This window comes from Bufo bufo, chromosome 2 (genome assembly GCF_905171765.1).
Source record: "Bufo bufo chromosome 2, aBufBuf1.1, whole genome shotgun sequence".
Lineage (NCBI taxonomy): Eukaryota > Metazoa > Chordata > Amphibia > Anura > Bufonidae > Bufo > Bufo bufo.
In genome coordinates, this window is record NC_053390.1 from 286553529 (window position 1) to 286579540 (window position 26012).

At 46.4% G+C, this 26012-nt stretch overlaps 1 long non-coding RNA gene across 1 annotated transcript; it reads right to left on the minus strand.

The window, feature by feature from the left end:
- Nucleotides 1-734: 734 nt before the first annotated feature.
- Nucleotides 735-24788, minus strand: LOC120991459. The gene is made up of 4 exons (XR_005776680.1): nt 24778-24788; nt 23277-23285; nt 5304-5316; nt 735-1161 (listed from the first exon to the last, which is right to left on the minus strand). It is a non-coding gene; the product is annotated as an uncharacterized LOC120991459 (long non-coding RNA).
- Nucleotides 24789-26012: the final 1224 nt, after the last annotated feature.

Here is a 26012-nt window from a genome sequence, read left to right on the forward strand (position 1 = left end):
TGTTTTCATTAAATTGAATGCTCAAAAAATGTTTTGTCTCACTCCCATTTCTTCTTGTTGCATGTTGAAGCTCTCCTTGGAACCAAGGTAAGATCCAGCCATGCTAAATATGATTTTTTGCCATTTTTCAAGTGGGCTTAAACTTTTGATCAGGACTGTATGTACTATGCATTGTTGTAAGTTTTTGTATGTGCCATGGTTGTACCTTTTTTATGTATGAGCATATATATATAAAATCACAGTCATATACTGCAAGTGGTACCTTGAAACCGAACCCGAGCCCTGACTGAATTTCTGTAGCTTGCCTTTGACTTTGTCTGCTTGGTTTATCCTATCACATAAACTATGCCAGCACTGACCTTTTGCTTGATTATGATTTCTGTCTCCTGATTTTGCTAACCTTCATTCGTGGCAACCCCGAAGATTCACTATCCAGGTAGGCCTTGTGTCAAAACCAAACGCAGGTGAAGTCAAAGGCCACCATCTATGGTTGGATCCTGTCACGGCGGACAGGATCTCAGATATACAGACAATCAAATAAACAAGTGTCTAGGCGCGATGCTGGGGAATGGTCACCTCCTAGCATATCCCTGACTTCTGTCCCTACGCTGCTAAGCCCACATTCAGACCTTGATGGTAGGAATAATGTGTCCTCGTGCCTGGACTGGATCCGATAAACAACAACACACATATACATAAATAACAACATTTTATTAATTCATCACATAAAGGACAAAAACCGTAGACATGAACTAGATATATAAATAGATAGCAGCAATAAAGTGGCGACACTGCAAGTCAGCGCCCCACCAAGGTAACAATGCAGATGTATCCCCCAAGCGCACGTCACTCACTAGCCTGTGCCAACCACATGGTTAAAGCGAGAATCTTGTTCTCATACACCGGCCAGGTAGAAACGTGGGCTCAAAATAACAATATAAATGTAGCCATGTTAGCTGTAATAGGAATATGAAAAAGATGCAGTGTGTGGAAATTACCCACACAACAGCACCATAGCGTGCAAAGGTGCATCAAACATATAACACTGGACTGCCAGCATGGAAAATACATATAATATCAGGTGAAGGGAAACCAACCTTGAGACCCTGGTGAGCGCACCCCTGACGCGCGTCTCGCTCAGCTTCTTCAGAAGGGGCGTGCCTGGACTGCAAACACCCTAGAATCCCTGAGATGGTGAAAGGGGAGAAGGGGCAGAAGACACACAAACAGCCTAGACCGCAAATAACAAATCACAGAAACCAAACTTATCTGAGCTGGAACAGACAATCCTTCCTTCCTTGAATCCAAGGCCAGACTGAATTCTATAACCCGCACGGCCCTCTGGGAGTTAAGGCAATTTAAGCCAATGACCCCACCCAGAGCACCTGAAGGAAGGCGGATCCAGCATGATTCCAAAACAAAACAAATTGGTAGACACGTCCTGCCAATCTGACAGACCTCCGCACACCGTCCGAGCAGGGCATGACAGTACCCCCCCTTCTACGGGTGATCTCCGGGCACCCCGGACCAACCTTATCCGGGTGGGCTCTGTGAAAAGCCCTAACCAGTCGGCTGGCGCTGACCTCCAGCGCCGGAACCCACATCCTCTCCTCGGGGCCGTATCCCCTCCAGTGTACCAGGTACTGAAGGGAACCCCGAAGAACTCTAGAGTCAAGAATCCTGGAGATCTCGAACTCTAAATTTCCATCGACCAGAACAGGAGGAGGAGGCAATGGCGATGGTTCCACCGGTCTCACATATTTTTTCAATAAAGATCTATGGAACACATCATGGATCCTCCAAGTCTGCGGAAGATCCAGCCGAAACGCTACTGGATTGATCACCGCAGATATTTTGTACGGGCCGATAAATCTTGGGCCCAGTTTCCAAGATGGCACTCTCAATTTAATATTTTTAGTGGGACAACCACCCAGATCACCCACACACAGGTCCGGACCAGTCCACGTCTCCTGTCAGCCATTCGCTTATATCTCTCACCCACCGTCTCCAAATTCACTTGTATCCCTCCGCCAGATAGAAGATAAGGTAGAAGAAAACCTTCCTCCTCTGGCATCCCAGAGGAACTAGTCCCGAAAAGGTACAACTGAGGATGAAAACCATATGCGCCAAAAAATGTCGATTTTACTGTGGATTCCTGCCTACGGTTATTCAAAGCAAACTCCGCTAGGGGCAGGAATGAGGACCAGTCCTCCTGATTCTCCGCCACAAAGCACCTCAAGTAGGTTCTCCAGGTCCTGATTAGTACGCTCCGTCTGTCCCATTCGACTGCGGATGGAAAGTCGAAGAGAACGAAAGTTGAATGCCAAGCCGAGAGCAGAACGTCCTCCAGAACCTGAAGACAAACTGCGTTGCCCCTATCAGAAACCACATCCGAGGAATACCATGCAATTTCACGATATTATCAACAAAAATTTGCGCAAGAGTCTTGGCATTAGGCAGACTAGTTAACAATATAAAATGGTCATCTTGCTAAAACGGTCAACTACCACCAAAATTATGTTTTCCTCGAGGAACTCGGTAGATCCGTAAATAAAGTCCATGGACAAGTGCAGGGCCGTTTCTAGGGGCGGGCGGGTCCGGGCGGCCCGCCCGGGGCGCTGTCAGAAGGGGGGCGCCGGCAGAGGCGCCCTCTTGTCTTTTCTCTGTCTGTTATTACTCTCGTGCCGTGCGCCCCCCCGGCTCCCTCCCTCTGATATCTCGCCTGCGCCCGAGTGCCGAGTCCTCTGTCCGTACGTACCGAGTCCAGTCACTCAGCTCCGGTACGTGCGGGCGGCACTTGCTGACGTCACGCGCCTGCTCCTCCCACTAGGCGGCGCAGGCGCGTGACGTACAGTGAGTGAGTGCCGCACTGCCTGCCTGTTACCGCCCGCCCTGAGCGGTAACATTGCTGAAAAGAAGCCTGCTGTGAGGATCCGGGACAGTGGGTCACTGGGTGAGTCGACTCGGGTGCAATGTGGTTAAATTAAATAAACAAACAATTTTTTTACAATGGGGACAGTGACACTGTGGATGGTCTGTGGGGGGGGGGGGGTACTGTCACTGTGGGGGACATTAAGTTTAATAAGGATCACTATGGACATTATTTAGAATGGAGGCTGCTGTGGGTGTCATTATAACTATAATGTCTGATAGGCCTAGTCCTGAGCTGAGTTATATTACCCTGCCCATGCCCTGTATAATAATGTACCCATCCTGATACCCCTTAGTTATATTACCCGTGGGATAATATAACTAAGGGGTATCAGGGTACATTATTATACAGGGCAGGGTAATATAACTCAGGACTAGGCCTATCAGACATTATACAGTTATAATGACACCCACAGCAGCCTCCATTCTAAATAATGTCCATAATGATCCTTATTAAAAATAATGTCCCCCCACCGGCAGGCTCTGCAGGCGGCGGCGCTCACTCACTGTACGTCACGCGGCGCGTGACGTACAGTAGTGAGGTGAGCACTGCCGCCCGCACTGCCTGCCTGTTACCGCCCGCACGGAGCAGTGCTGAGAGAGAAGCCTGCTGTGAGTGAGAGCCTGAGTCTATGGGACAGTGGGTTTACTGGGTGCGTCACTGTGACCGTCCGTGCAATGTGGTGACACATTTTTTACAATGGGGAGACACTTATTACATCCAGCAGTTTTGAGGGCGGGGGGGGGGGGGGGGAGTTTTTTTTGACACTCGCCCTGAGAGAAATTTTACCTAGAAACTGCACTGGACAAGTGCGTTCAAGGACGATACGGAATAGATAAAGGAAGGAGTGAACCAGCCGGTCAAGTATGAGCAACCTTAGATCATGCACAGGTCTCACAAGCTGCCATGTAATCCTCAATGCTCCTACGTAACCCGGGCCACCAGAACCTCCGGGACACAAGGTCACAGGTGGACTTACCACCAGGATGTCCGGCAAGGACAGTATCGTGATGTTCTTGAAACCTTGTATCGCAGTTCTTCGGGAACAAAACAACCTCCCTGGGGACAAGAACCAGGAGCCCCCTCCTGGCTCCCAACACCCTCCATCTCAATTCGGGAATGCAAGAGCGGAAACCACAACCCCCGTCAGCCAAAATCGGAGCAGGATCCTCTGAATCACCTCCCCCAGGAAAACTGCGAGACAACGCATCTGCCTTGATGTTTTTGACCCCCGGATGAAAAGTAACAACAAAATTGAACCTGGTAAAAAAACAGTGACCACCTGGCCTGCCTAGGGTTCAGACGCTTGGCAGATTGCAGGTAAGCCAAATTCTTATGATCCGTATTAACAGTAACGGGGTGAGAAGCCCCCTCCAACCAGTGGCGCCATTCCTCAAAGGTCAACTTTATAGCCAGCAACTCTCTATCTCCCACATCATAGTTCCTCTCGGCAACCGAGAGCTTCTTAGAAAAAAAAGCACACGGGACCCACTTGCCAGGAGAAGAACCCTGCGACAGCACCGCTCCCACCCCCACCTCTGATGCATCCACCTCCACCACGAATGGCTGAGACACATTGGGCTGCACCAGAATGGGAGCAGACGCAAAACACTCCTTAATAGTCGGAAAAGGCCTGCAATGCCTCCTCCGACCAAACAGAGACGTCAGTGCCCTTCTTTGTCATATCAGTCAGAGGTTTAACAATGGTGGAATAGTTCAGAATAAATTTTCTATAATAGTTAGTAAACCCCAAAAACCGCATCAAAGCTTTCTGATTCTCTGGTCAGTCCCATTCCAGAACCGCCCGGACCTTTTCGAGGTCCATACGGAAACCAGAGTCGGAAAGCAGATATCCCAAAAACGGAAGCTCCTGCACCGAAAACACACATTTTTCCAATTTGGCATATAATTTATTCTCCTGAAGGACCGTCAAAACCTGTCTCACATGATCCTGATGGGTCTTCAGATCAGGAGAGTAAATTAAAATGTCATCTAAGTAAACTACCACGAACCTCCCCACCAAGTGATGAAAAATGTCATTGACGAATCTCTGAAATACCGCTGGCGCGTTCGTCAACCCAAAAGGCATAACCAGATTCTCAAAATGACCCTCGTGCGTATTGAAGGCCGTCTTCCACTCATCCCCTTCCTTGATTCTGATCAGATTGTAGGCCCCTCTCAAATCCAACTTGGAGAACACCCTGGCACCAACAATCTGATCAAAAAGGTCGGAGATCAAAGGAAGGGGATACGGATCCCGGACCGTAATACGGTTCAATTCCCGAAAATCCAAACACGGTCTCAGTGATCCATCCTTTTTCTTAACAAAGAAAAAACTACTGCCACGGAGACTTAGATGGCCTAATATGACCTTTTGCCAAACTCTCGGCGATATACTTTCGCATGACCTCACTTTCAGGTTGGGAAAGATTGTAAAGGCGAGACTTTGGCAACTCAGCTCCTGGGATGAGATTAACAGGACAATCATAGTCACGATGAGGGGGCAATTCCTGAGTCCCACCCTCCGAAAAGACATCCGCAAAGTCTGAGAGCTATTGAGGTAGAACCGCAGTGGACACCCCAGAGATAGATGTGCCAAGACAATTCTCCGAACAAAACTCTCCCCAACCAATAATTTGTCTTGCCTGCCAATCAATAATTGGATTATGTTTTGTCAACCACGGTAAACCTAGGACTATAGGAACAAGCAAATTCCTCATGACAAAACAAGAAATAAACTCTACATGTGAATCACCCACCCTCAACTGAATACCATGTGCAATATGAGTGAGACTCCTTTGAGAAAGAGGTGAAGAATCTATTGCAAACACCGGAATCTCCCTTTCTAAAGTGCACATACTTAGACCCAGATTTTGAATGAAAAGAAAGTCAATAAGGTTTAGCCCAGCACCACAGTCAATGAATACCTCAACAAAAATTTTTCTTGAGTCTAGCGCCACCATAGCTGGAAGGAGAAAACGAGAATTACAGGGAGCTTGCATATCTGCTTGTTCCACTACTCCATTCACGCTACCAAGAGTCAGGACGGGTTTTTTTTCTTTCATATCATCACGCAGTTTAACAAAAGGACAAGCAAAAACAAAATGGTCACTTTTACCACAGTAGTAACATAGTTTATGTAATCTCCTAAAGTTTCTCCTACCAGAACGAAAAGATATCTGACCCAACTGCATGGGTTCCTCCCCTACCCCAGAGCTATAAGTAATATTACCCTGGGCAGCAGGTGAGACAAAACCACACGCAGAAGGGATCCTTGCACGGAGGGACCCTTACACTCTCTCTGATACGTCTATCCAACCGTATAGCAAAGACATAGCATTCTCTAGAGTATCCGGGTACTCATGAAAAGCAGGGCATCTTTCATCCTCTCAGATAACCCTGACAAAACTGACTACGTAACGCGGGGTCGTTCCACCCCCGACTCAGTAGCCCATCTCCTAAACTCTATGCAGTAAACCTCTGCAGTATGTTCACCCTGTAATAAGTTATGCAATTTAGATTCTGCCATCGAGACCCGACCTGGTTCATCGTAAATCAATCCCAGGGCTTTGAAAAATTCCTCCACCGACCGGAGGGCCAGAGAACCGGGCGGCAGAGAAAAAGCCCAGGATTGCGCGTCCCCTTTTAGCAGAGACATGATTATACCAACCCTCTGACTTTCATCACCTGACGAAAATGGACGCAGTCGAAAATACTATTTGCATGACTCTTTAAAGCGGAAAAAAATCATCTGCACCCCCTGTAAATTTCTCGGGAAGAGCGACTTTAGGCTCCCCACCAATTTGACCTGCACCTGATGCCAGAACACTCTGACATGGTGTGACCGAACTACGCAGATCCACAACCTCTAGGGATAATCCCTGCATGCGGTCAACCAGTGCATCAATTGATGCCATCACAAAACCGCTGAGTAATGGCAGTCACAGTATGGCGGGTTATAATGTCACGGCGGACAGGATCTCAGATATACAGACAACCAAATAAACAAGTGTCTAGGCGAGATGCTGGGGAATGGTCACCTCCTAGCATATCCCGGACTTCTGTCCCTACGCCGCTAAGCCCACATTCAGACCTTGATGGTAGGAATAATGTGTCCTCGTGCCTGGACTGCAAACACCCTAGAATCCCTGAGATGGTGAAAGGGAAGAAGGGGAGAGACACACAAACAGCCTAGACCGCCAAATAACAAAAACAGAAACCAAACTTATCTGAGCTGGAACAGACAATCCTTCCTTCATTGAATCCAAGGCCAGACTGAATTCTATAACCCGCACGGCCCTCTGGGAGTGAAGGCAATTTAAGCCAATGACCCCACCCAGAGCACCTGAAGGAAGGCGGATCCAACATGATTCCAAAACAAACAAAACAAATGGTTAGACACGTGCTGCCAATCTGACAGACCTCCGCACACCGTCCGAGCAGGGCATTGACAGATCCTAGATAATCATTATTTAAATCAGGCCAGAAAGGGCCTGTATTGTAAAGAATATTTATTGTAAAAACTGTATTGTACTTGGATCCAGACATTACCTCCTTCACTGATATCAGGGGCGTAACAATCGTGGTCGTAGAGGGTGTGACCGCGACCGGGGCTGGCAGGGGGAGGGGGCCCACTGCACTCACATGTAACGGGCCCAATCAGAGCACTCATCTCAGCTGCATCACATGTGGTCAGCCCAGGATCTATTAGGCCCCAGCGTTGCCATACTAGTACTATTAACAAATGAAGAGGGTGGGTGGAGCCTGACTAACATCAGGTGTACCTTCAATGGAGGTCCCAGGGAAGGGTTTCCAGTGCTGAACTCATTCTTCTGATGTGAAAACACTGCATTTTCATGCAGCCATTACTAGGTGGAGCTCAGTGCAAACAGATGATTACAGCTTCCATTTCAGTCAATTGTAACTGCATAAATTCCTATACACTGAGCTCCCCCTAGTGGTGGCTGTAGGTGGCTTTATAATCGAGATTTCTCAATGTATTTATGCCAGTTGTCTGGCGTGAATACATTGAGAAATATGGTGTTTAGAATGAGCGCCATATTTATTAAGGACCTGTTCCACTTTACTGACATAGAAGTCAGATAAAGTTAGTGAGGCCAAGGTATGACTTTTTTATTACAATTTTTTTTATTAAAATCTGTCCGCTTAATAAAAAAAAACTTGAATTCATCAGAAATCTGGGGCATTGCATTCTGCATTGCCTGGGAGTGATTGACACATGTGTACTGGGGAAGTGGGTGTAGCAAGGTGGCCAAGTGTGCCTCAGGTAATCTTAAAAGCTACAGTTGAAACCAGAGGTTTACATACACTATATAAAAAGACACATATGCATGTTTTTCTCAATATCTGACATGAAATCAGAATAAACCTTTCCTGCTTTTGGTCAATTAGGATTAAGATAATTATCATTATTTGCCAAATGCCAGAATAATGAGAGAGAGAGAGATTGTTTAAGGCATTTTTATTACTTTCTGCAAAGTCAAAAGTTTACATACATTTCATTAATATTTGGTACCATTGCCCTTAAACTGTTTGACTTGGGTCAAACGTTTTGGATATTCTTCCACAAGCTTCTTACAATAGTTGGTCGGAATTTGGGCCCATTCCTCCTGACAAAACTGGTGTAACTGAGCCATGTTTGTTGGTCGTCTTAATCGCACCTGCCTTTTCAGCTTTGCCCACAAATTCTCAATAGGATTGTGATCAGGGCTTTGTGATGGCCTCTCCAAAACATTGACTTTGTTATCCTTAGGACACTTTGTAACCAGTTTGGCAGTATGCTTTGGGTCATTGTCCATTTGGAAGACCCATTTCCGCCCAAGCTTTAACTTCCTGGCTGATGTCTTGAGATGTTGCTTCAGTATTTCCACATAATGTTTCCTCAGGATTCCATCTATTTTGTGAAGTGCACCAGTCCCTCCTGCAGCAAAACAACCCCACACCATGATACTGCCACCCCCGTGTTTCACAGTTGGGATGGTGTTCTTAGGCTTCCAAGCTTCTCCCTTTTTCCTCCAAACGTAATGATGGTCATTATAGCCAAAAAGTTAAATTTGAGTTTCGTCAGACCTCAGGACATGTCTCCAAAAATGTAGGTCTTTGTTCCTGTGTGCATTTGCAAACATTAATCTTTTTTTTTTTTATGTTTCTTTTTGAGTAATGGCTTCTTCTTGGGAGAGTGGCCTTTCAGCCCATGTTGATACAGTACTCGTTTCACTGTGGATATTGACACAATCTTACCAGCTTCCGCCATCATCTTCACAAGGTCTTTTTTTCCTTGGGTTAATATGCACATGTCGGACCAAAGCATGTTCATCTCTGGGACACAGAACCTGTCTCCTTCCTGAGCGGTATGATGGCTGGACATTCCCATCTTATTTGTACTTGCATATAATTGTTTGCACAGATTGTGACACAGTGAAGGGTATGGTCTGGGAGGACAGGTATTTTTCTCCCAGTGTCTGCTGCTGCGCTGATTTGCAGCCAGGTGGGGTCAAACACCGGACTGGATTTTAAGTGCCGGTCCGGGTTTTGACAACACCTAGCTGTCCTTAAAAGACAGCTGGGCTCAGCAGCAAGGGGTCTCGGTTTTGGGATCTGAGGCATGTTGCCGTGCTAAAGGGCTGAGAGCTGCATGCTGGGAAACAGGCCCCCTAAAGCCTGCTCTGGACCGCTGGGGATAAAACGGTCAACAAGGTGATATTTTCTGTGGACTTTGCATCGTGTGAACTAACACCAAGACTGTACAGAGTCGTTTTACTTTTGCCTTATGTGTGAATAAACACTGAAGTTTTGCTTTACAAACTTGTTTTCACCTCTGTACTGCATCTGCTTACCCTGCCTACCAGAGCAGATCCCCACAATTGGTGGCTCGGAGCGAGCACACGCAGTGAGGCTGGCGTAAACGTCGAAATACTTTTATTTTCGAGTACGGCTGGATGTCCTGGATTAAACCAGCTAAATTCAAACCTGTGTCACGTAACAAAATAGAGGCTGTAATGAAAGCTCTCGTGGAGGCTAACCAACACCAGCAAGAAACAAACCAGCTGCTGTTACAACACGTGATGGCTTTACAGACGGCAGGAGCGTCCCAGAGTGTCCATGATGTCTGGAAAGCGGTCCGTGCAGCGATCCCCAAGATGACACCATCAGATGACGTTGAAACCTACCTGGTGATGTACGAGAAGGTGGCCACAAGGGAGAATCTACCCCGAGATCAGTGGGCTGAGGTCGTCGCTCCGTTCCTGACATCCAATTCCCAGTGGGTGTATTTGCCGGACGATCAAGCGGCCAACTACCAAAAAGTCAAGGGTGGTATTCTGGCAAGACTGGGGGTGAATGTGTTGGTCCGGGCCCAGCGATCCCCAAGATGACACCATCAGATGACGTTGAAACCTACCTGGTGATGTACGAGAAGGTGGCCACAAGGGAGAATCTACCCCGAGATCAGTGGGCTGAGGTCGTCGCTCCGTTCCTGACATCCAATTCCCAGTGGGTGGATTTGCCGGACGATCAAGCGGCCAACTACCAAAAAGTCAAGGGTGGTATTCTGGCAAGACTGGGGGTGAATGTGTTGGTCCGGGCCCAGCGGGTGCATCAGTGGGGGTTCAACCCGGCTGAGCCCGCGAGACCCCAGTATTATAACTTGTTTCGCCTCTTGCCAAAGTGTCTACAGCCTGATGTGCTGAGCCCCACTGCTACGCTGGACCGTCTGTTAGCTGATATGTTCTGGAAGGCTTTGCCACCCCCTCTCCAGCACTGGATCGGCCAGGTGTCTCCTGGCAATGCCCTTGAGATGGTGGACCTGGTGGAACGTTATGAGGCTACCAGGAATCTAAAGGGAGGTTCTTTCGGGAGGGGGCCAGTCAAACCCCAGAAATCTCCACCCCAGGCCCGGAGGTTTGAGCCGATAAAACCCGCTCAGGATGTACCCACTGCGGACCTGGCTCCGATAGTCTGCTGGCGGTGTCAGGAGCCTGGCCATGTAAGGGCTGACTGTCCCCATCGGGTTGAGCCCATGGACACTAACTATGGCTACCGTCAGTCGCTATATGCCAGGAAGCTGTGTGCAACAGGTACCCCAGGGACTCTAGATCACTTGTGGCAGGTGGAAGTGGGAGACACTCCAGCGGAGGCCCTGCTGGACTCAGGCAGTCTGGTGACCCTAGTAAGGGCTCCCCTGGTACGGTCCGCTGAGTATACTGGCCGGTAAGGCGGGGTTATGTGCATCCATGGGGACTTGAAAGACTATCCCACCGCCCTGGTGTCTCTAACCACAGGGCCGGCAGATGGACACACGAAGTGGCAGTTGCCACAAACTTACATTATGAACTTATAATCGGGAGAGACTTCCTGGGTTTCCCGGCACTGTGGCCTGCTACGAGGGTGACTGGTGCCCATGAGACAGGGGTAACCCCAGCAGAATGGCCTTGCTCCGGAGGGAGGCCAGAACCCTGGGAACCCGAGGCCGAAGGGCCAGCGGTAGGGGTGACTGCCACTTCGGTGGAAGAGGGGGAGACAACCCCACTGAGTGTAATAGTTGGAGACGTGGAGGGCTTGCCTCCGGGGCCTGAGCTGGCCGACCTCAATGTCTCTGGGGATAATTTTGGTACTGCAGAACACCGGGACCCAACCTTATCCCGAGCCTGGGAAATGTATTAATAATAGATGGTGAAACACAACAACCGGGGGCCAAGTCTATGTTCCCCCGTTTTGTGGTTTAACAGGAGATGCTGTACCGGGTAAATCAACTACGGGGTGAACATATTGAACAGTTGGTGGTGCCCAAGGCGTATCGCAAGCTCGTGTTGGAGTTAGCCCACCAACATGTTCTTGGGGGACACCTGGGCAAGCAAAAAACGCAGTGTGTTCAGAGAGGTAGAAGAGTATTGCAAGTCTTGCCGAACCTGCCAGATAACCAGCCCCAGCCACATTTCCGTAATCCCGTGGTCCCTCTCTTGATTATTGAGGTTCCATTCGAGCGGATCACTATGGATCTCATATGCCCAGTACCGAAGTCCGCAAGAGGGCACCAACACATCTTGGTAGTCCTGGACTATGCCACTCGGTACCCGGAGGCGGTGCCACTGCGACATACCTCCGCCAAACTCATAGCCAAAGAGTTAATGGAGATGTTTTCCCGAGTGGGCCTACCTAAAGAGATTCTGACTGACCAGGGGACCCCTTTTATGTCAAAAGTCATGAGGGAACTCAGTAAACTGCTACAGATAAAACAGTTGCAGACGTCCGTCTATCCCCCCCAAACGGACGGCCTGATAGAGAGGTTTAATCAAACCTTGAAAAACCTGTTAAAGCGGGTGGTGTCTAAAGATGGGAGGGACTGGGATCTTCTACTGCCCTATCTCATGTTTGCAGTGCGAGAGGTGCCCCAGGCCTCTACTGGGTTCTCGCCCTTCGAACTGCTGTATGGCCGACATTTGCGTGGTCTGTTAGACATAGCCAAAGAGGCGTGGAAACAACAACCCACACCGCAAAAAAGTGTGATTGAGTATGTCACTCAGATGCAAGAGCGAATGGAGACATTGTTGCCGCTGGTTAAGGAACATATGGAGGCATCTCAGCAAGCCCAGAGTAGAGTCTATAATCGCCAGTGTAGCGGAGAGGTAGCACGATCCACAAGGTCTCCGCTGGTAGACAGGAAAAGCAGGCAATGATCCAAATAGGCCGGTACAGCATACAATAAATCCTCCCCCAAGAATGAGACGACACTTCACTTTGAGGGTTAAAACAGGAACTGACTGTACTTCACGTACAGCCTCTTTTATTCACAAACCAAAAACATAGTACTGCCCACAGTGGTTTGAAATACAACCAATCAATATATTACAACACATCCCCACAAAATCCTCCCCTCTGTCCGTGATAGAATTACCTCACACTGGGTTGATGCAATCATCACAGACAGACGAATACACAATATCCTCTGTCCTGGAGACAAGCGAGAAGTAATTCAATTATCTCTCAGGACAAAGGACATCGCCAATACACACAGAGAGACAAGACAGGAATCCCCACCCAAACACACAATGTCACACCCTCCCAGCAAACACAGACATTAACATATCCCAGATAGCTGAAGTCTAAGGGCATATCATTAGGTGAATGCCGCTCAGAATACACAAATACAATACAATTAGCTATCTGGGTCCCCTCACATAACAACATACAATTGCATGAATGCTGGCGGTTTTCATGCAGCCAGCATAGGAACGTTACAGCCCACCTGAACCATATTACACAAAACATATATACGCTTGGTTCTTTAAAGTGGCATACACATATGCAATAACATCGTACATACAGGAATGACAATATACAGTGGCTGGGTTTGCCACAATGCTCCCCCAGAACAAAGCCGGCATACCCAGTTTGATCCTAACGGATCGGCTTGGGGATGTCCGGAGGAGTACTCAGAGTGGTTAGGTGGTGCTGTGGTGCGAGCCTGTTGCCATGTCTCAACCGGATAAGCTTCATGGCTGATGGACTGGGGAACAAAAGCTGAAGTCAGCTCCCCCAGGTCGTTGCCCAAAATAACGTCTGCGGGTAAGTCCTGCATCAGGCCCACCTCCACATTCCCATTCCCCGCTCCCCAATTCAGGTGGACTTTGGCCGTGGGGATCTTGTAGATCGCTCCCCCTGCTACACGCACTGCTACACCCTCCCCCGTGAGGTTGCCTTTGGGTACTAGGTGGTTGCGGACCAGCGTTATAGTAGCCCCAGAGTCTCGTAACCCCTGTACCTTTCTCCCCTCCACCTGTACCTCTTGTCGGTGCCCTTGGCGGCTTGGATAGGGTTCACCTCATGTAGTGTGCCCAGGGGCTCCTCGGTGAAAGCTAGGACCTCGGGTACTCTGTAGGGTTCCGCTTGGGCACAATGAACCGCTGCCCGGTTGTTGGGTACCGGGGGGTTCCAGCTGGGCCGTGGTCGGTTGCGGGGACAGTCCCGCTGCATATGTCCCTGTTGGTTACAGGTGTGGCATCGTATCGGGGGGCGAGCTTGATACCTGGGGGTGTAGGTGTTATTTCTTACCCCCGGGCGTGCTGGAACGGCTGTGTTTACGGTTGGTACTGGTGTGGTAGATCCATAGGTTGGTTTCGATTGAGTGCGCTGTTCCCTCCTGGTATCCTGGAACTCATCTGCTAGCTTGGCTGCGTCTTGTAGGGTGCGTGGCTTCCGATCCCGCACCCAATTCTGCAGGTGCGCGGGTATCCCGTCAAAGAACTGCTCCATTACCATGAGTTGGAACAGGTCTTCCAGGGTGTTAACTTGGGTGGCCTCCAACCACCCCTTTGCTGCTCGTTGTAGGCGGTGTGCCCATTCTGTGTGAGTGTCTCTGGCGAGCTTTTTAATGTCTCTGAACTTTAGTCGGTAGGCCTCGGAGGTAATCGCATACCTAGCTAAAATGGCCTGTTTTACCTTGGCATAGTTTGTACTGTCCTCGTCAGGTACGGCACGATATGCCTCTGCGGCGCGACCAGATAGTCTCCCTGCCAGTAGGGGTACCCGATCCTCCGCACTGATATTGTGCAACTGGCATAACCGTTCAAAATCCTGCAGGTAGTCATCTACCTCACCTTCCGCTTCCGAATAGCTCTTAAAAGCTTGGTAGGGAATTTTAGCTTTCCCTGGCAGGATGTTAACAGGCGTCGTGGCTCTTTCTCCAGTCTGCTGGTTCATCTGCGACCTCCGAAGCATGATGTATTCCTGCACATCTCCAAAAACTTGGTCAGCCATCTGGTCATATAGCGCTGGTGGAAGTAGAGCCATCCTGCTCCTGTATTCCTTCTCAAATTCTGTTGGCTCCTCCTCCCTTGGAGGTGCTGCAGCAGCCGCGGCTCTGTCTCCTTCCATTAGCTCTGCGATTAATATAACCTTTGTCTTGTTGCTGGCTACTGTTCCCCTTGCCTCCAGTAACTCTTTCAAAGTACTTCGTTTCAAAAGTGCATAATTCATGCCCATTCACCGGCCGTTCGTGAGTTTCCACATGTTCCCGGGTTCCGTTTTCAACCGAATGAGTAAACTAACGAATTGCTGCTTCCTTTCTTCTATTTGCTAGAATTCTGCCGAAAGTTGCTTTGCTGGGTAGTTGAAATCCCGTTGCTTGCCACCAATTGTAGCGGAGAGGTAGCACGATCCACAAGGTCTCCGCTGGTAGACAGGAAAAGCAGGCAATGATCCAAATAGGCCGGTACAGCATACAATAAATCCTCCCCCAAGAATGAGACGACACTTCACTTTGAGGGTTAAAACAGGAACTGACTGTACTTCACGTACAGCCTCTTTTATTCACAAACCAAAAACATAGTACTGCCCACAGGGGTTTGAAATACAACCAATCAATATATTACAACACATCCCCACAAAATCCTCCCCTCTGTCCGTGATAGAATTACCTCACACTGGGTTGATGCAATCATCACAGACAGACGAATACACAATATCCTCTGTCCTGGAGACAAGCGAGAAGTAATTCAATTATCTCTCAGGACAAAGGACATCGCCAATACACACAGAGAGACAAGACAGGAATCCCCACCCAAACACACAATGTCACACCCTCCCTGCAAACACAGACATTAACATATCCCAGATAGCTGAAGTCTGAGGGCATATCATTAGGTGAATGCCGCTCAGAATACACAAATACAATACAATTAGCTATCTGGGTCCCCTCACATAACAACATACAATTGCATGAATGCTGGCGGTTTTCATGCAGCCAGCATAGGAACGTTACAGCCCACCTGAACCATATTACACAAAACATATATACGCTTGGTTCTTTAAAGTGGCATACACATATGCAATAACATCGTACATACAGGAATGACAATATACAGTGGCTGGGTTTGCCACAGCCAGGCTCGGGTTTGGAATTTTAACCCGGGTGATCTGGTTTTGGTACCGACTCTGGACAGTAAGTTCCTAGCTAGGTGGAAGGGGCCCTACGAGGTACTCGAGAAAGTTGGAGAGGTAAATTACAAGGTACACCTGTCAGGGCGGCAAAAGCCGGAGCAGGTTTACAATGTTAATTTACTAAAACCTTGGAAAGATAGGGAGACCTGTACTAAAGACAGTCCGCGGCCGGGTTTTCTAGCGGAAGAGGTTCCGGCCCCTCTGTCTGAAGCAAGGGAAGCGGTTGCCACAGTAAAAATTGCTGACAGCCTCTCCTCTAAACAGGCTCAGGAGGCCAGGGAGTTAATTAGTCGGAACACGGATTTGTTCTTGGACCTCCCTGGACGCACTTCCACAATCCGGCATGACAATGTCACTGAACCTCAGGCAAAAGTCTGGTTAAAACCATACCGGGTACCCGAGGCTCGGCGAGAAGCCATCTTGGAGGAAGTGCAGCTAATGCTGCGGCTAGACGTCACTGAGGAGTCAAAAAGTGAATGGGCCAGTCCGATAGTCTTAATACCCAAGCCGGACAGGATGTTGCGGTTTTGTAACGATTTTCATAAGCTGAACGAAATATCTAAATTTGACGCATATCCCATGCCCCGGGTGGATGAGCTAATCGAGAGGTTAGGACAAGCACGGTATTTTTCTGTTTTGGACCTCACAAAAGGGTACTGGCAGGTGCCCTTAACGGAGGCTGCCAAAGAGAAAACTGCCTTCATCACGCCTGAGGGGCTGTATCAGTATAAGGTGTTACCCTTTGGTCTGCAGGGCACCACCGCCACTTTTCAACGTCTAATGGACATATACTGTCTCAGTGTACACTGTATCCAAACACGATACTCACCTATAGAAATACCTCTCCGCAGCTTCAGGTGATAGAGTGCCTGTTCCACCTTATATACTTACTTGAGCTATTTCCTTAAAGGACTGTAGGGCAGTCCTGGCACAAGAGCACCTAGGTCCACTAGTTGTGTAGGGTGAGCCGCCATCTACTATATTTGCTTGTCTAATGGACATTGTGCTTCGTCCACATCGGCGGTATGCCTCGGCTTACCTGGATAATATTGTCATACACAGTACCGACTGGGAAAGTCACCTGCCCAAAGTACAGGCCGTAGTGGACTGCCTTCAGAAGGCTGGACTAACAGCTAACCTAAAGAAATGGGCAATAGGGTTAGAGGAGACTAAATACCTAGGGTATGTCATTGGGCGCGGAGTCATCAAACCCCAAGTAAACAAAATAGAGGCGATACGGAATTGGCCCTGACCTGTCACTACTAGGCAAGTAAAGTCGTTTCTGGGGATGGTGGGCTATTGCATGAGGTTCGTCCCCCACTTTGCTATGATAGCCACTCCATTGACAGGACTCTTGAAGGGACATAAGTCTGTGATGGTTCGCTGGGATGGTCAGGTGGAAGAGGCGTTCTCCGCTTTGAAGTCGGCCCTGTGTGGGTCCCCGGTTTTGGTGACCCCTGACTTCAAGCGGGAATTTATAGTACAGACGGATGCCTCCAATGTAGGCCTCGGTGCTGTACTGTCCCAGGAAGTCAACGGGGAGGAGCATCACGTTGTCTTCCTCAGCCGTAAGCTCACCCCAGCCGAGACCAGGTACAGTATAGTGGAGAGAGAGTGCCTGGCTATCAAGTGGGCACTCGAGTCTCTCCGCTTTTATTTGTTGGGGAGAAAATTCTGCCCTGTCCCGAGTACATTGTCTGGCGAGTGTTCACCTCCTCAGGGTTGAACAAAGGGGGGGGGGGGTATGTGACATAGTTAAGGGTATGGTCTGGGAGAACAGGTATTTTCCTCCCAGTGTGTGCTGTTGGGCTGATTTGCAGCCAAGTGGGGTCAAACACCGGACTGGATTTTAAGTGCCGGTCCGGGTTTTGACAACACCTAGCTGTCCTTAAAAGACAGCTGGGCTCAGCAACAAGGGGTCTCTGTTTTGGGATCTGAGGCATGGTGCCGTGCTAAAGGGCTGAGAGCCGCACGCTGGGAAAGAGGCCCCCTAAAGCCTGCTGTGGACTGCTGGGGATAAAACGGCCAACAAGGTGATATTTCTGTTCTGTGGACTTTGCATTGTGTGAACTAACACCAAGACTGCACTGAGTCGTTTTACTTTTGCCTTATGTGTGAATAAACACTGAATTTTTGCTTTACAAACTTGTTTTCGCCTCTGTACTGCGTCCGCTTACCATGCCTACCAGAGCAAATCCCCACAAGATGAACGAGGCACCTTCAGGTATCTTGAAATTGCACCCAAGGTTGAGCCAGATTTGTGCAAGTCCATAATGCTCTTCCTGATATCTTGGCTGATTTCTTTAGACTTTCCCATGATGCTACACAAAGAAGCAGTTGTGTCTTTAATTAAAGATGTTGCCAACAAACCTAACAGAAGCTTCCAAACACATGACATCATCATATGGGCAGTCCAGAATTGTTTAAAGGCATAGTAATCTTAGTGTATCTAAACTTTTGACATTGCAGAAAGTAATAAAAATGCCTTTAAACATTTTCTCTCTCTAATTATTCTGGCATTTGGCAAATAATAATAAATATGGTAATTCTAATTGACCAAAAACAGGAAAGGTTTATTTTGATTTCATGTCACATATTGAGAAAAAGATGCATATGTGTCTTTTTATCTAGTGTATGTAAACTTCTGGTTTCAACTGTATGTAGCCATCTTGGATAACAGAAGAGAAGCTAGGGAATTAGCGCATCTGCAACTAAAAAGATAGTTATGTGAATGAGCTGTTAAGGTGATTATCAGCCTTCCTTTTTATCTGGGATGATTGCTTCACTTTGTTGCCTGTAATTTTACTTTCGGTATTCTAGTGTTTGCTAGTCTGCCAGCCTGTGTACGAATCATGATACTTTGCTGCCTGCCATGACTTTGGATTGCTTCCTCAGATATGTACGAACACTGCCTGGCCTGAAATTAGATTGCTTACTCGTATACACATGTACTCAGCCTGCCCTGACCTTGGACTGTATTCAGACTACGCATGTTGCCTAACTTCTTGGTTCCTTGCACCGGTGTCTCTAATGGTGGGTCAGCTGCCAACTACACCAGGACTTCTCCAGGAGGTAGCAGCCTGGTTGATTCCTTTTGGCAAAGTCCAGATCTGTCACGGACGTTCCCGTGACAGGTGCCAGGAGATCAGTGAGACTGGCAACAAATGGTTTTATAGGTTCCTTGTGGATCAATTTGTGTCTATGTTGTTTCTGGTAATGGCCACACCCCTTACCTCAGGTGTTGCTTATGTGGCATTTAACCTTCCCTATTTATTTTGGCTTCTCCCACCATGCTGTGCGGTTTATAGCTTCAGTCTTGTTGTGGATTGCTGGTGTTTGGATCTTGGCGAAGTTCCTGTGCTTCCATAGCCATTTGAAGTTAAGTGTCTCCTTCCCCTGTTGTTTATTGTTGGGGTTTTCTTGTGTTGCTCTTTTCCCTGCCATTTGTGTTTAGGCCTGAGGGAGACTCCTGTATCTCCTACCATTTGGAGGAACAGGTTGTCTCTTGTCCTGAGATTAGTACCAGGGTCCTACAGGGTGAGTTAGGATTTCAGGTTCCTGTGTATGAACTCACCTACCTCTTGGGTCAATTCATACTTGCAGTCAGGACTTTGATTATGGTTTCTCTAGGAGGTGACCTGCTCCTTTCCCTAGTTTCCAGGCCTTTTCCCCTCACCCCTTTCCCTCCTACGTTCGGTGTGGGTTTCCCTCCCACACCGAAGCGTGACAAGATCCCTCTATATTGGTTAAAGTGTGAAAACCAAGGGACTACCAGGACAACACCCTTGGTTTAGCCCAAAGCCAAACCTGTTAGTTGGCACAGTGGGTCCACACACTGTTACAGTGCCATAGCTAGGTTTAGGGTGGCCCCAATGCTATGCTGGGTCCCCCGGACACCGTTGAGGTTGTCACAGCATGTTGCTATTCTCTAGAACGGTGTAGGACATGTCTGAGTCCGAGCACCATGCCAAGGTTTCTCAAGTAGCTCGGGACCTAACACTCACCTACCTGTGCCTATGTGGGCAATACCAGGAGCCAGTGGGCAAATTACAGGAGCATGAGGCCGACTCACAAACACCTCAAAAGTTACCTCCAGCATGTAACCATGCTAGCAATAGGAGGAGGGAGGAGTCTGCGAGTCCCACTCAAGACTGGCTGATAAGGCCCAGGCCTCACAGGTGCACCTAAATGTAGCCTGTAGATGGAAAACAGGCACATTTAAATTGGAGTTTATACACCTCCAGGCATCTCTATATATACAAACTGAAAAGAATGGCGTGGTATTAAACAAGCAGGAAGTGCTCAAACCCACATGCAGTTGTACATATACAGTATATACAGGGGAGCAAATCCTGCACTTGTGGCCCGTTGCTAATGACGATCCCCAGCAAAAATGCATACAGTGGAGGATGCCCGCAGCGAACCACAAGTACCACAATAGACATCCTACACAAGATAGCAATTATGTGGATGTGATAATATAACAATATAACAAAATAATAGCAAAGACAGGTGCACTCTGCAGTCTTACTAAACCCTCAAACTGATTTTAAAATTGAGAGATTAGCCAACATGTCCTACGGTGTACCTATAAAAGCCTGCTCGAGGGAGATCATATCTATCTTGCAACTGTTCAAAGAAAAGAAGTACTGTATATTATGTTCAAAGGTAAGCCAAAGAGGTAATTCCACATCACACCCAGAACTCAGAATCCTGGAGAGAGTTGACTTGGTCTAATTCTCTATTATTCCAAAGTGGATCTCATCAGAAGTAGCTATAAAGTTGGAAATTCTTTTACTCAGGGCCCACATATGTGCAACAATACTGTGTAACGGTAATAGAGATCTTGTAATGACAGATGGACATTCAAGAACCTCCCACAAAGAACTGTCTCCTAGTTCATGTTATGAGATCAGTTACCCATGATCAGATATACCTAAACCTAAACTGCCCCTCCACATAGTGTAGTTGAAAATTAAGAACCCCCCCCCCCCCCCCCCCCAGTCTTTAGGCAGGCTAAATGTGGATAAAAGGGATTTCACTTTGCGAAAAAACCTTTGTGGTACAATGGTGTCTACGTTTTGAGAAGACGAATCCTGCCGGCTGCAGATAACGGTAGAGAACTCCACTCCACACTCTTAAGTTGTCTCTGTGCGACATGACACCCACTTTCATGAGTTCCTCGGACTCAGTTGGTGCCTTGGACACTGAGACTATTATGGTTCAATTTGTTTTTATTGAAAATCATAGTAAACATATATATAATTAATCACAGGATAATTACATTTTCAAGTAACAAATTTCCTTACAAATATACATCCATCAGTCATCAAATCCAAGATGAATGGAGGTAGGTGGGGGAGACAAGACAGGAGAACAAGGGAAAGGAGAGGGAGGGACACTGAGACTATTAGACAGAGGGAAAGAAAGAAGGACGAGAAAAACAGACCATTCACGCTTATTTCTCTTAAACTAAGGCACGCTGAAATGCGCGTCGGGGTAGCGCCATCCTGGTTTGGGTACACTGAGCTCTTTGGGTAAGTCTCCTCTTATCAGGTTCTCTGGCATCTCTGTTTCCAGGGCAGTTTTCATATCTTGTCCCAGGTTGTGGGCAGTATATTGCCTGATATTGTGATTCCTTAGCACTGCTGTGAATATTTTGCAGGTTCTTGTTCTTTATGTGCATAATGATGTAATATATGAGACTTATCCTCACTTAATATATGTTTAACAACAAGTTTTTATACTATAATATAAATATATAGCCTGTGTCTCACTAGGATGGTGTTCTTTTCTGCTAACTTCTTTTTAAATGACAATGTCGTTTATATATGTTTTATTGTAATTTAAATAAAATATTTTTGTACTGGTACTTTGTGAGCTCCAATTTTTTGTAGGTATTGAGTCCCGTGGGTTTCAACTTGTTAAATTTAAAGATCCATTGAAGCTCTTTTTTATTCAAAATGTCAGATCTATTGCCACCCCTCCTTAATAGGGGGACATGGTCAATTATCTGAAACCGCAGCTGATGTTCACTATGTTTGTGTTCAGAGAAATGTTTGGGCACTGGTAAATCCTGACGCTTTTTGCGAATAGTGTAGCAATGTTGGATGAGTCGAGTTTTAAGGTCAAGAGTCTCACCCACATAAAGTAAATTATATGTCAAAAAATGCTTGATAGGGAATGTCTGTCCTGTGACTGGATGTGTAAAACGGTCGCCTTTGATCAGCAGGCGGCAGTTGACACATCTCAAGCAAGGGAAGCAACCAGATTTACTTATATGGACAGTAAAGTCTGTGCAGGGCTCACATTATATGATACATTAGCAGATACCAGTTGGTCCCGAAGATTCCTGGACCTACAATAAGAGAATAAAGGGGGAATTGTAAATTCAGGAACATCCTTTACACACCCAGAGAGCATAGGCCAATGGCGTTTGATGATAGAATTAATGCGCAAACTGTGCTCACTATAAGTAGAAATAAAAGGAATCCTAGATCCAGAGCGGGGTCTGACTGTACTCTGTAATGTTTGTTGTCTATCAAGAGCGAGTACCTTGGTTTTCTGTGGTTGTAATATTGAATTGGAGTAACCCCTATTCTGAAATTTGTGAACCATATTAACAAGGGTACTCATAAGGATCGTGTCATCAGAAACAATTCGTTTCACACGTAAGAATTGACTGTATGGTAAACATTCAGTATATTTACAGTCGTGTCGAGAAATTCAATATGACTGAAAGAATATACAACAGTAAACTTAACTCCAGGATCGATATCATTAAGAAAAGTATGGAAAGAAAGTAAGGATTCAAGAGTTCCTACCCAAATGAGGAAGACGTCATCAATGTAACGCCACTATCTCAAAATGTGAGAGAAATGGTGGCAAACATAGATGACGTCCTCCTCCAGATGTCTCATACATACATACAGTCAGGTCCATAAATATTGGGACATCAACACAATTCTAACATTTTTGACTCTATACATCACCACAATGGATTTGAAATTAAACGAACAAGATGTGCTTTAACTGCAGACTGTCAGCTTTAATTTGAGGGTATTTACATCCAAATCTGATGAACGGTGTAGGAATTACAACAGTTTGCATATGTGCCTCCCACTTGTTAAGGGGCCAAAAGTAATGGGACAGAATAATAATCATAAATCAAACTTTCACTTTTTAATACTTGGTTGCAAATCCTTTGCAGTCAATTACAGCCTAAAGTCTGGAATAAATATACATCACCAGACGCTGGGTTTCATCCCTGGTGATGCTCTTCCAGGCCTCTACTGCAACTGTCTTCAGTTCCTGCTTGTTCTTGGGGCATTTTCCCTTCATGCTCAATCAGATTCAGGTCAGGTGATTGACTTGGCCATTGCATAACATTCCACTTCTTTCCCTTAAAAAACTCTTTGGTAGCTTTTGCAGTATGCTTTGGCTCATTGTCCTTCTGTGAAGCGCCATCCAATGTGTTCTGAAGCATTTGGCTGAATATAAGCAGATAATATTGCCGGATATTGCCGGACACTTTAGAATTCATCCTGCTGCTTTGGTCAGCAGTCACATCATCAATAAATACAAGAGAACCAGTTCCATTGGCAGCCATACATGCCCACGCCATGACACTACCACCAGCATGCTTCACTGATGAGGTGGTATGCTTAGGATCATGAGCAGTTCCTTCCCTTCTCCATACTCTTCTCTTCCTATCACTCTGGTACAAGTTGATCTTGGTCTCATCTGTCCGTAGGATGTTGTTCCAGAACCGTGAAGGCTTTTTTAGATGTCATTTGGCAAACTCTAATCTGGCCTTCCTGTTTTTGAGGCTCACCAATGGTTTACATCTTGTGGTGAACCCTCTGTATTCACTCTGGTGAAGTCTTCTCTTGATTGTTGACTTTGACACACACACCTACCTCCTGGAGAGTGTTCTTGATCTGGCCAACTGTTGTGAAGGGTGTTTTCTTCACCAGGGAAATAATTTTTCGGTCATCCACCACAGTTGTTTTCCGTGGTCTTCCGGGTCCTTTGGTGTTGCTGAGCTCACCGATGCATTCCTTCTTTTTAAGAATGTTCCAAACTGTTGTTTTGGCCACGTCTAATGTTTTTGCTATCTCTCTGATGGGTTTGTTTTGTTTTTTCAGCCTAATGATGGCTTGCTTCACTGATAATGACAGCTCTTTGGATGTCATCTTAAGAGTTGACAGCAACAGATTCCAAATGCAAATAGCACACTTGAAATGAACTCTGGACCTTTTATCTTCTCATTGTAATTGGGATAATGAGGGAATAACACACACCTGGCCATGGAACAGCTGAGAAGCCAATTGTCCCATTACTTTTGGTCCCTTAACAAGTGGGAGGCACATATGCAAACTGTTGTAATTCCTACACCGTTCACCTGATTTGGATGTAATTACCCTCAAATTAAAGCTGACAGTCTGCAGTTAAAGCACATCTTGTTCGTTTCATTTCAAATCCATTGTGGTGGTGTATAGAGCCAAAAATGTTAGAATTGTGTCGATGTCCCAATATTTATGGACCTGACTGTATGCATATTAGCGTGTGTTGGGGCCACATTAGACCCCATGGCCACGCCCTTTTGCTGAATATAGAAATCCTTTTAGAATAAAAAATAATTGCATCGTAACACAATATCCAGAAGTGACAGAATAAATATTGAGCATCATCCGAAAACATAGAAAGGTGTAACATGTTCTGTACAACCTGCAGGCCCCTGTCATGATCAATAGAAGTGTAAAGGCTTGTGACGTGAAAGGAAACCAAAATGACATTACTCTGACCGGACAAGTCTACATTCTGTAGTTTCAGTAAAAAGTCCGGAGTATCACGGATATAGGACAGTGCATCAGTGGCAAAAGAACATAATATCTTGTCTAAAAAGATGGCTATGTGTGAGAAAATAGAACCCGTACCAGAGACAATCGGTCGCCCAGGAGGATCTATCAGAGTTTTATGTATCTTTGGTAATATATAAATTACTGGAGTGATAGGATGTACAACAATCAAAACATTTTCAAGATCTAAATCTACAATACCAGCCACTGATGCATCTGTAACCATAGCTCTGATTTTTCTGGCAATATCAAACTTGGGGTCACCTGAGACCCTTCTGTATACAGTAGAATCATCAAGTTGTCTTTGTATTTCCGAAATGTATTTAGCGGTGTCCATAACAAAGGTAGCTCCGCCCTTATTGGCAGGCTTTATCGTTAAGCTATAGTCAGCCTTACGTACATTAATGGCATCAATTTCCTCACGAGTCAAATTAGGATATTTAAAGTCCCTGTCTTTCTAAGGTCATGAATATCATTTTTAACAGCAGAAATAAACTTATCAATGGCAGGAGCATTAGGAACAGGCGTAAAGCAACTTTTGTTACTCAAATTGAACTGGCCAAGTGTCATTTCAGACCCCTTGGGCAGTCCAATCTGACTATGGTCCTTGAACCAAACCTTGAGCTTGATAGAATGAAAAAATGAAAATAAGTCCATTTCCAGATCAAACCAATTTATTTTGCTGTTTGGACAAAATGAGGGACCTTTGCTCAATACGCTTACCTGAGCTGGAGAGAGAGATTTAGATGAAATATTAACAACCTTTACTTCTTCTTGGTCGGTGCTGCTTTGTATATGAGACGTGTCTTGTTGCATAGTTTTCCACTTTCTATGGTGCTTGCGTCCACCCCGTCTGGTGTGCTTCCATTTGTCAATTGGAAAGAAACATTGTCTCCTCAAAAAAGAATCTTGTAAAGTATTTTTATTAATAGAGTCATGTGGGGACCTAAGTTTTTTCTTGTTGTCACGAGAAATAGGCATTTGTTTATCCCCAGATTGCCAATTATAAATAGTCCAATTTTTATAATCATCAAGATCACGATTCCATTTTTGACGTTTGCCTTCCTCAGAATCAGTTTTAAATTTGTTCAAATGTGGGAATATATACAGTACAGACCAAAAGTTTGGACACACCTTCTCATTCAAAGAGTTTTCTTTATTTTCATGACTATGAAGGCATCAAAACTATGAATTAACACATGTGGAATTATATACATAACAAACAAGTGTGAAACAACTGAAAATATGTCATATTCTAGGTT